Source organism: Glycine max, chromosome 7 (genome assembly GCF_000004515.6).
Source record: "Glycine max cultivar Williams 82 chromosome 7, Glycine_max_v4.0, whole genome shotgun sequence".
NCBI classification, from domain to species: domain Eukaryota; kingdom Viridiplantae; phylum Streptophyta; class Magnoliopsida; order Fabales; family Fabaceae; genus Glycine; species Glycine max.
In genome coordinates, this window is record NC_038243.2 from 14,523,986 (window position 1) to 14,534,598 (window position 10,613).

The following is a 10,613-nucleotide window of genomic DNA, read 5'->3' on the forward strand; positions in this document are numbered from 1 at the left end:
GCTTTAATGTTTCTTCACTTAAATGCTTCGTTAATGTTTTGTAATGAATGCAATCATGGCATTTTCTCTGCATCTTGATCAATCTTTTTGTTTATTTATTAATTACCTTGGAAACTAAAATCACATTTGTATTTTAAATATTTTTATTTGTGGTTCTGCTCAAGAACTTTGGACATTCTTTTGATTACTATAGATAGGTCTTTCACGTTTATAGACAGCCATAAGTAGTCAACAGAAGTATACATTGTTATGAAACAGCTAAAGTGCCTAGAGAATACACAAAATTTTGTAACTAAAATTAAATGCTGATCAGGTTTTAATTCCTATATGATTAGTCTCCGATTGTTGACTGGAAAATGCTTTTTATGGACAAAAAATTCTGTGTAATATTCATTTAACACTAATTTTGGCAATAACTGAAAATACATATGCATGACTACGATAAAATAAGTTGGATTAAGTTAGGTTTTATAAGGCATGTGTCGGGCATATTTCTTAAAGTGGATAAGTGATCATTTTGGTCCTTGAATATGGAAACCAATGATAATTTAATCTTTGAAAGAATAAAAATTTTGGTTGTCTCTAAATATGTAAAAAGTGTGATAATTACATCTTACTTATAATTTAATGATAAATTATTTTTAAATTTTACAAGTTAATGTCAAATTAATCCTTAACCGTATAATTTTAATGACAAAATAGTCCTATTAAATTAATGACAATAAAAAATTATTATAATTTTACACATCCAAAGACTAAATCAAATTTTTTATTCATTCAAAGATTAAATTATCACAAATTTATACATTTAAGAATCAAAATGCTCATTTATCCTTCATAAATTTCATCAAGTTAATAGGCCTAAACTAGTATAAGCTAATCGAAAAAAGTTCTTAAAATATTAATAAATATGCTTGTTAGACTTAAAATGGTATTTAAATGGCTTAAAACTTCAACAAAGTATGTAGTAAATGACTAATTTGACTTGAGCATGATCTCAATTTGTAAGTTCCGACAAGTTGTCTTATTTGCACCCCCAATTTGTAACTCCTTGCATAATATTGAGCAACAAAAAATATGAAAATTAACAATAATAGAAAAAGAATACTCGGTAAAGAATCCAGAATCCAAGCCTTTCCATCTAAATTGCTTTCTATCCATCCTTTAATTTCAATATTATATTTGGGGTGTTGCTAGGTGCACCCAACATTTTATTTGAATGGGCAAAAATGTCCCTAGGTTAAATTTAAAAAGAAAAAGTGCACCCATACGCTTCTTCTTCTTTTGCGCTGTTGCGAACACTTTTTCTTCTTCCGCGCTGGTGCTCTCCTCCACTCTTCTTCTTCTCCTGCTTTCGGTGCCATTGACGACCTGCATTGGTGCATTTTCATGTTGCTCTGCCGTCGAGGTAAGTTTTTTCTTTCTCCATGCATTTCCTTTGATAGTTTTGTTGATTTACGGATGAAGGGTAGAGGACTTAGGTATTAGTTCATACGGATGTAGTTCATCTGTATTTAGGATTGATTTTGTAGCGTTCATACGGATAAAGTTCATCCGTATGATTGATACGAATGAACTTCATCCGAATGACTCATACGGATGAAGTACATTTGTATGAATCATACAGATGAACTACATTCGTATGAGCCATACGGATGAACTACGAATGTACTTCATCCATATGAAGAATTTTATTTTATTTTTTGGCAAATTTTGTATTATTTTTTTTTTGAAAAATTTATGTATTTGTTTGTTTTGTATTAAAAATAGGTATGTTTTGTGTTTATTAAAAACATATCAATGATTGCATGGTGGTATGAAATAAATTATAAACTTTAATAGTAAATAATAGGTATGTTTTTTGTTTTTGATGTTTAATATATTTGAATGAAAATATTGATTAGGGTTAGTGGCTAGGGTTTAGTTTATTACAAAATGTAGATATGTATAGGTTAGTGTGTAGTGGCTTAGGGTTCAGCTTAGGGTTTACTTTAGGGCTTAGGGTTTAATATAGATGGTGGTATGTTATTGGTAGTTTTAGAAATTGTAGATATTTAGTGTGTAGGGTTTAGTTTAGTGTTTAGGGTTTAGCATAGGGTTTAGTGCAGGGCTTAGGGCGTAGGCATTAGTGTTTAGGTTGGTTGGATTAGGGTTTATCAGCTAGGGGTGAGGATTGAGGGTTATGTAGGTTTATTGTTATATGAATAGTCAATAGTGAGTTTGACAAAAAAAATACATGTGCATCATGATTTACAGATCATGGTCAGAACCAGAGGTTTAGGTCGTGCCCTAGGTTGGGTTATAGGCAGAGCCGTGGGGAGACAGGATGATCATGATTCAGATGATGTTCCCCAGCGACGAAGGCCTATCGCATCTGCATGTAGGCAACGAGAAGCTGCCCATGTTGCTAAGGATGCTCCTGAGATGACTAAGGACGTAGCTGCACCTAGTGCAGAAGCTCCTGATGATGGTGAAGGATCTCCTATTGATGATGCTGAGGGATTCCCAGGTGGACCACGTGACCCATCAGTGCTGACTGAGTTTGCTGACCATGTTGCAGTTAGCATATGGAATGGAGAGGTATTTTAAATTTTTAAGTAATTTTTTTGTTAATTATTTGTTATTATAGAATTTTTTGTGATAATTTAATATTTTATTTTATGTTATTTGGAATCATTTATACTTCAATTCAGGAATGCCCTAAATTGAAGTTAGCCTCCCACAGAAGGAAAGTTGAGAAATTTGAGAGGTCAACTCCAAAAATTGAAGGGCTAGTCGCTGCCACTAGATTAACTCCTTTGATAGTGTGTTCAATAGACACTGGCGATCGGGGAGTTATATCCACTTTTGTCGAGAGGTGGCACAAGAAGACTAGCAGTTTCCATCTTCCAGTAGGAGAGCTGACCATCACGTTGGATGATGTGGCGTCACTACTTCATCTTCCGATCATAGGCGCCTTCCATAGCTTCGAGCTTCTGCATGTGGACGAAGCGATGATTATGTTGGTGGAGTTGCTAGAAGCTAAGACTGCACAATGTCATGGGGCATACGTACGCCTATCGTGGCCACGGGATATTTATCAGAGGAGATGTGAGGCCTGACATTGGACTATTGTAGCTCGTGCGTATCTCCTACACTTGCTTGGTTGCACTCTTTTCGCTAACAAGAGTGCAACACATGTTCATGTAGTATATTTAGACACTTTTCGAGACTTGGCTCAGAGTGGAAGCTATGCATGGGGAGCTGCCACCCTAGTGCATATGTATGATTAGTTAAATGATGCTTCTCAAAGCAGGGACCGACAGCTTGCTGGTTACATTACTTTATTACAGGTAAATTTTATGTTTTTAATATGTTAAATTGGATTATGATTTAAATATGTATTTAATATGTTTATTTTACATTTCTTTTATGTTGATGTCATGTGTGTAGTGTTGGATATATGAGCACTTTCCCAGTGTTCATGAGAGCGTGACTGATGAAAAGTATGATGAGACGTCACCACGTGCCTGCCAGTGGCTTACTATGAAAGCATATTCGAAGGGATTCCCTGCATCAACGTACCAGACACGTATAGATGCACTGACAATCCCTGACGTATGCTGGATGCCTTATGGTGAGCACCGAGGAGTTAGGGCGTTTGACCTCATTTCATGCTTTCAAGGTGAGCTTAGATAGGGTCCTGTTGTGGTCACACATTGACGAAAGAGGGTGGTGCGACAATTTGGCTACGTTCAGACCATTCCTCCACTGCCTATGGGTGCCACCTTGTCATTTGAGGATATCGACGACAGGTGAATGCATTACTTGGACCATCTAGCAGCAGGGGGACAGATTTTTCTTGTGCCTGGCCAGTGTGCACCAAATTACATGGACTGGTTCTTCGGGAACTCTCATCCGTTCATCACACCCACGCAGGCAACTGATCCACCCAGACATCCACCTGTCCCACAACATGAATCACACGTGGAGCCAGATATCCCTAAGGTCCCAGTGAAACCAGAAGCTGGACCTACACATGCACCTTTGATGTGGAGCAGCCTAGACATGCAATGGTAAGATGACTTGCTTTAATGTTTTATTAAATGTTATTTATTTCTAATATTGTAATTGCATATGTGTTTTTTTGAATGTCATAGGATGCGTGCCAAGCGATCGCAGAAAGGTTGGAGCGTGTGCTCAACCTAAGGATGGTCATAGATGGAAATGTTTATGTTAGGGCACGACGCATGGATCAGTCATAGATGATGTCTATATGTTGTATTTGACAACATTTTTGTTTTTCCTAACATTTTGTATTTGTTACATTATTTTGGTTATAACTTTTATTGTATGTTTATTCTAGTTGTGTGTGTCTTCTATTAGCCTAAATTTTTGCGTTCACATGTTTATGTTGATTCTCATTGTGCATCGCGAACAAAATTAGTCTGTGACTTATGACAAAAAAAAATTAAAATTGTGAAATGGATCACTTCGTTCAGCCAATCTAACCTGATTGGATCAAGTTGATCTACTTTTTATACAAGCTACGGATTTGTTAGTTCAACTTAACTTGATTAGTTAACCTAAATTTTTCTAGTTAAGCCAATTTTAACTTCTTTATCCCTTCATAATTGAATGGCTACAAAATTTTACCCCTTATATTTTTGACTCATTTATTTAAATTAAATTAAATAATTTTTATTAAGAATTTCAATTTAAGGAAATTTATTTTATTTAAAAATTACTGATGCACAAGTACATTCTAAATTTAAGTTATTTTATTTTATTTACAAGTACATTCTTTACGTAACCTTTCTTTAATTCACGAACGCGTTGATTTCTTAACTTAAACTAGTCATTACCCTTTAAATAATACAAGGTAAGGTTGCGTTAAGTTTTCACGTAAAAAAGTTACTATATAAACACCTCTCTAAGGACACACTATGTAGCATTTGTTTAAATTAGGAACCAAAGACATTGTTTTTCAACCTATCCTTGAGATCAAATATTAAAAATCGTGACGAGGTTCGATATCATTCGGAAAGAGACATACTAATCCGCATTGAATCATGGGTAAAGCAAATATTGGAAAGAAATAGTGAACTACTAGTGAACAAATAATAAACAACTTAGTTGAAAAACTAGTGAACAACTTCTCGAATTCAAACATTACATTAACTTCAACATAGTGGAAAGAAATAAAATTTGCATGAAAAACTACAATTAAGTAATACTAATTTTGCATTCAATCATGTCGCGATCGAGACACGTCATCTTCCATTTTCATTACCTGTTTACTAAAAATAGCTAAAATTTTTATTGGCCCAAATTGTTTCCAATAGTTAGACTGTACTAAAACCTTTAGCATTTTTCAGCTCAATAATTTCAAATTTGATAACTTTGTATGAATACTCATAATGACCTGGTTGTCGAAAAAACAATCGCCTTACCGTTTGTGATTCATGAATACCATGAGGGGGAATCCCTTGAGGTGAAACTTGCTTGATCAAATCCTTCAGTTCATCGATGGTACATCATGAAGGAATGTCAAATTTTTTTGGATTTTTTCCTGTGAACGAGTAACCTACAAAGTTGTGTTGGCGTGGCATGTTCCACCTCCCGTTGTAATATAGAAGGGCATCATGAGTAGGGGTCATAGTGGTTTCAAGTAAGTTTAATATTCCATTTGGTATTCCATCAATGGTGCATAATAACTCAATCGGACCAACACATGAAAATTCATGATTACACATTAACATTGTGTTAACATCATCATCATTTTTCAATTGCATACATTGAAAGAAAAATTGGTTACCTATATCTGTGAATGGCTGCCGGTCGTAAATTTCATCCAAAAATTGTTTGTCGGTTAGCTAAAGGGTATTGTGTATTCTGGTTTTTAGCGTTGCAAAATCACAAGCGTTAGGTACTCGATGTAGAAGCAAGCTTCATGATGATGAACCAAGCAATTTTGATGATGCCAAAAGCCCAAGTGATTGATTCAAGACTTCAAGATCAAGCATCAAGAATCCAATCCAAGATTCAAGAGTAGAAATCAAGAAGCAACAAGTCAAGACTTCATATAGGATAAGTATTAAAAGAATTTTTCAAAAACCAAATAGCACAATTTTGTTTTACAAAAGAATTTTCTCAAATTTTCTAAGTTACCAGAGTGATTACTCTCTGGTAATTGATTACCAGTTATCAGTAATCGATTGTCAGTGACCCGTTTGGATTTCAAAATGTTTTCAAATAATTTGTAATGTTCCAAAATGTTTTTCAAATAGTGTAATCGATTACACTATATTAGTAATCGATTACAAGTGAATCTGAACGTTGGAATTCAAATCCAATTGTGAAGAGTCACAACTTTTCATAATATGCATTGTGTAATCGATTACACCTTTGTGGTAATCGATTACCAGTGAATAGTTTTGAATAAAAAGTTAAGAGTTATAACTCTTAACATGGTTTTCTCAAAAAGTCATAACTCTTCCAATGGTTTCTTTGACCAAACATGAAGAGTCTATAAAAGCATGACTTTGACACACATTCAAGACGTGTGTGATATTCTTCCAAAACAATCTTTTTCACAATCTTTCTTTAGCCATTGCCCATTGCTTTTTCTTTGCCAAAAAGCTTTCTAAACTTTGTTTCAAAACTTTTTATGCAAGTGGAAATTCTGCAGAAAGCAAAAGTGTGCTATCTTTTTCTTCCTTTTCCCTCTTGCCAAAAGATTCAAAGGACTAACCGCCTGAGAATTCTTTTGATTCTTCCTCTTCCCTTTAAACAAAAGATTTCAAAGGACTAACCGCATGAGATATCTTTTGTTTCCCCTTACAAAGATTCAAGGGACTAACCGCCTAAGAATTCTTTGTCTTAACACATTGGAGGGTACATCCTTTGTGGTACAAGTAGAGGGTACATCTACTTGTGTTGTAATACTGAGAACAAGAGAGGGTACATCTATTGTGGATCAGTTCAAGTGGAGGGTACATCCATTTGGTTGTTCAAAGAGAACAAGGGAGGGTACATCTCTTGTGGATCTTTGCTTGTAAAGGATTTTACAAGGTTATTGAAAGTAAACACCACTATCATTATGAATAATCGATCCATTTGGAAAAATAAAACCCAACGTGGAGTTTACAATCGTATGACTGTTAGTTTCTCCCAAAAATTCCATACTTTGTTCTAAAAATTGGGTTGGGAGAGAGTGTGTGATTTTTTAGAGTGTTAGCGTGTCTCATATATATAGATGGTTTTCACTAACATTGCTTCAATTTTTTTAAAAAAATAGAGACACGTGCAGATGCTTTGTGTTTGTGTTTTCAACTACACCAATGTGGTGTCAAGCTTTATCTTGCATCAGAATGTGTTGTCAAGTCTAACAATGTTGTGTCACGCTTTATCTTAATACGCATGCATTTGACAATGTGTTATCAATTCTGACAATGATGTATCATACATGCGTAATTGATTTTAGTTGCACCAACTAATTTATTTCTTAACGCAACAATTAATTAATAATTAAGGATAAACGTCTCACAAAAAATTATATCACATAATGAATAAAATTAGATAAACAAGTGTCACAGTCCATAACAACGATGCATGTTCAGTCTTCATTTAGGCCGACATAGTCTCTTTTCAACATCATAAAGCTTTTGTACTGCTGCATTCTACTAATATATGGAGTTGGCCCTTGCTTTGCCTAAGGATGAGAATCCCTAGACCATAACAATGCTAGAGGCAGTAAAGGACAACAGTCTTTTAAATAAACCTGTTGTACATGCACAAACAATATTAAGTCAAATGAACACAAATGATTGTATAAATTTAAAAATAAGACTACCTATCTTCAATGTACCTAAACAAAATGATTTCCAAAGATGTGACCGATACATATAATGTGATGCACAGAAGAATCTATTGGTGGTTGACTTCTAAGAGGAAAAAATGTCATGTTTTGTTGTCAGGACAACGATACAAGGATTATATTATACCTTGATGCAATGACATATCCCATTTTCGTTATATCCATCCACTTATCCATAGTAACCTGAATCAAACAAATATACACATCAAAGTTATTTAAAGTTACTTCTTAAAAACCAAAACCTAAATAACATACCTTGGATAACCCATCAACAAGTAGGGACCACCTTAATTCCTCAAATCTTTTTGTGCCACCGAAGAGGTTGATATAGTCATCGGACCATTTGTCAAGTTCTTTAATCAATTGGTTGCGCACCAACGACCAAGAATCTTCGCCCATACCTAATAAAGCGGAAATCGATTGATATCCACAGTTATCATCCGCTTTCACATCCACAATGTTGTCAATGAAACCCTATATAAATGGCTCAAATTGATCCAACATCAGGATGATCCTTGTTGGATTTGGTGGGTTAGAAGATGATGCAGCACGCTTCATAGAAGAGTTGCTATTTTGAACAAAATGAAGAGCATCAACATACTCCTAGTAAGACGGACCACGCTTTGTTGATCTTTGGTTTCTGTTCATCGATTTCTTTGGTGCACCTTTAGTGTTGACCTTTGACGGAGAAGGACACATAGAGTTTTGATCAGGGTATGCAATTTCTCGAAGTTTACTCTTGAGAGTAACTTTGCCACAAACATCAAGTTCCTCAAATCTTTTAGATATGGTTTCGATCTCTTCCTTTATGGTCACTTGGGCCTCACATAACCCTTGGTCTGAAAAAATAAGTTTCCTCCAAAACATATGGATTGAATCTAGTGGGATGCTACCAAGAACATACTTAGATAGCTCACATGCACAAGGAAGACCGTGCGTGGTTCTCATGACACAACCACAAGAAGAAGGATTCTTGTCAGCATAATGTACACGCTCAAACTCAGCAGCAATCTGATTTAAAGCATACCTTGAAACCATTCCAAGAAGCCTCTTGTATAAGGATTTTTTAAAAACATGTTCAACCACATGTGTACTTGTTTCAAAGGATGCTTTAATTTCAGTGTGCTGCAATATGATCATGTTGTTCATGGCATCCCAAACACTACAAAGGTCTCCAAGGCTATTATGTAATACTATTTTTAAAGCCTAATGAGCAGATTCAATCCTACATTTCAAATACAAAATAAAAAACAATAAACATATACAATAATTAAATTCCATGAATTCATAAAACTTACTAGAAAAAGTTAAACATTTTAATACCTGTTTGTTGTTGTGTTGCCTAAGTGCATCACCTTATTCGTCCAGGTTGTAACAACTTTTTCCTTGTATGGGATTATCCATGTTTCGTTAACATAGTCAATGAACATTGGCCAAGGTGAACAAGCCATTTCAAACTTCTGAAGGCATTCATGGAACTGCTATTCGGAAGGACAATCAACCAAACTGCCCCAGGCATCCATGACATATTCCCAAGCATTTTTTTGACCAATTAGGGTTTTGCATTTGGCCTTGACATTCTTGTCGATGTGAAACCTACACAACAAGTTTGTACACTCGGGGAACACAGTTTTCACTATATTCATCAATGTTAGGTCTCTGTCATTCACAATAACTACAGGGAGGCTATCACGTCTTAAAAATAGACCTTGAAATCGTTCTAAAGCCCATACAACATTATTAACACATTCACCCTCCAGATATGCAAACCCAGCAGAGAATATCATCCCCGTTGGTGTCACCCCAACAAAGTCAAGTAGTGGGAGCTATACCTGTTTGTTTTGTAGGTATTGTCTATCAAAAACACCAAATGACATGCATTGCATAACTTCATTGCATCAGGGTGACACCAAAATAGATCACGTACCACCTCTTCATCCTTTAATCTATGCCAATGAATATATTGATCCCGTTCAAGAAGCTTCATTAGATGTTGCATTTCAGTATCACTTCCTCTAATGGAAGAACGGTATGCACTTCTTGCATTGTATATTTATTTGATTGTTGTACAACTATTAGCATTGTGCTCTTTCAACATTAGCAGGATGTTTCTTGATTTCACCATTGACTTTGTCATATCAACAATAATTGTCTTCTCATCCTTAATCAATCGCCCAACGTATGGATGTCCAACTAATAACTTGACTAATTCATGATTATGAATCGCACAAATCAACTTCACCATCCAACCTTGCCCTCCAATCACTGGTCACGAAGCTTGAAGGGACACCCACATTTCCTACTCCCACTAGCTCTTCTAACAAATTCTTTCTTCCTACACTTATACTGACCACTCCTTTCACAACCAATTAACACAAATGAACTTCTTCCTCTACTACCAGTTTGTGTGTTAGACCTCATAATGACTGCAATAAATCCGTTTTCATGAGTAACCGATCGAGCCCACTGCAAAACATCATCTCGGGTACCAAAGACCTACAACACAACCCAAACAATTTATGTTTTCTACAACACATACATTTCATCAAATCACTCAAAATAATGAACACTATTACTTGAGAAGTATTAAAAGTCTCCGAACAATCAACATGTGATTCATTCACACCACATTCTTGTTCATTTTCATAATCTATATCAACTTCTTCATACATTATATTGTTATACGTTCATTAATTTTCGTTCATCTTAACAACAAATAAAAAAATTATACATCATATACAAGTCTACATAATCT

General features: G+C 35.1%; 1 long non-coding RNA gene across 1 annotated transcript; it reads right to left on the minus strand.

Moving 5' to 3' along the window:
• Nucleotides 1–7,537: 7,537 nt before the first annotated feature.
• Nucleotides 7,538–8,758, minus strand: LOC121175113 (uncharacterized). The gene is made up of 2 exons (XR_005892198.1): nucleotides 7,986–8,758; nucleotides 7,538–7,762 (listed from the first exon to the last, which is right to left on the minus strand). It is a non-coding gene; the product is annotated as an uncharacterized lncRNA (long non-coding RNA).
• Between the last annotated feature and the right edge of the window lie 1,855 nt (nucleotides 8,759–10,613).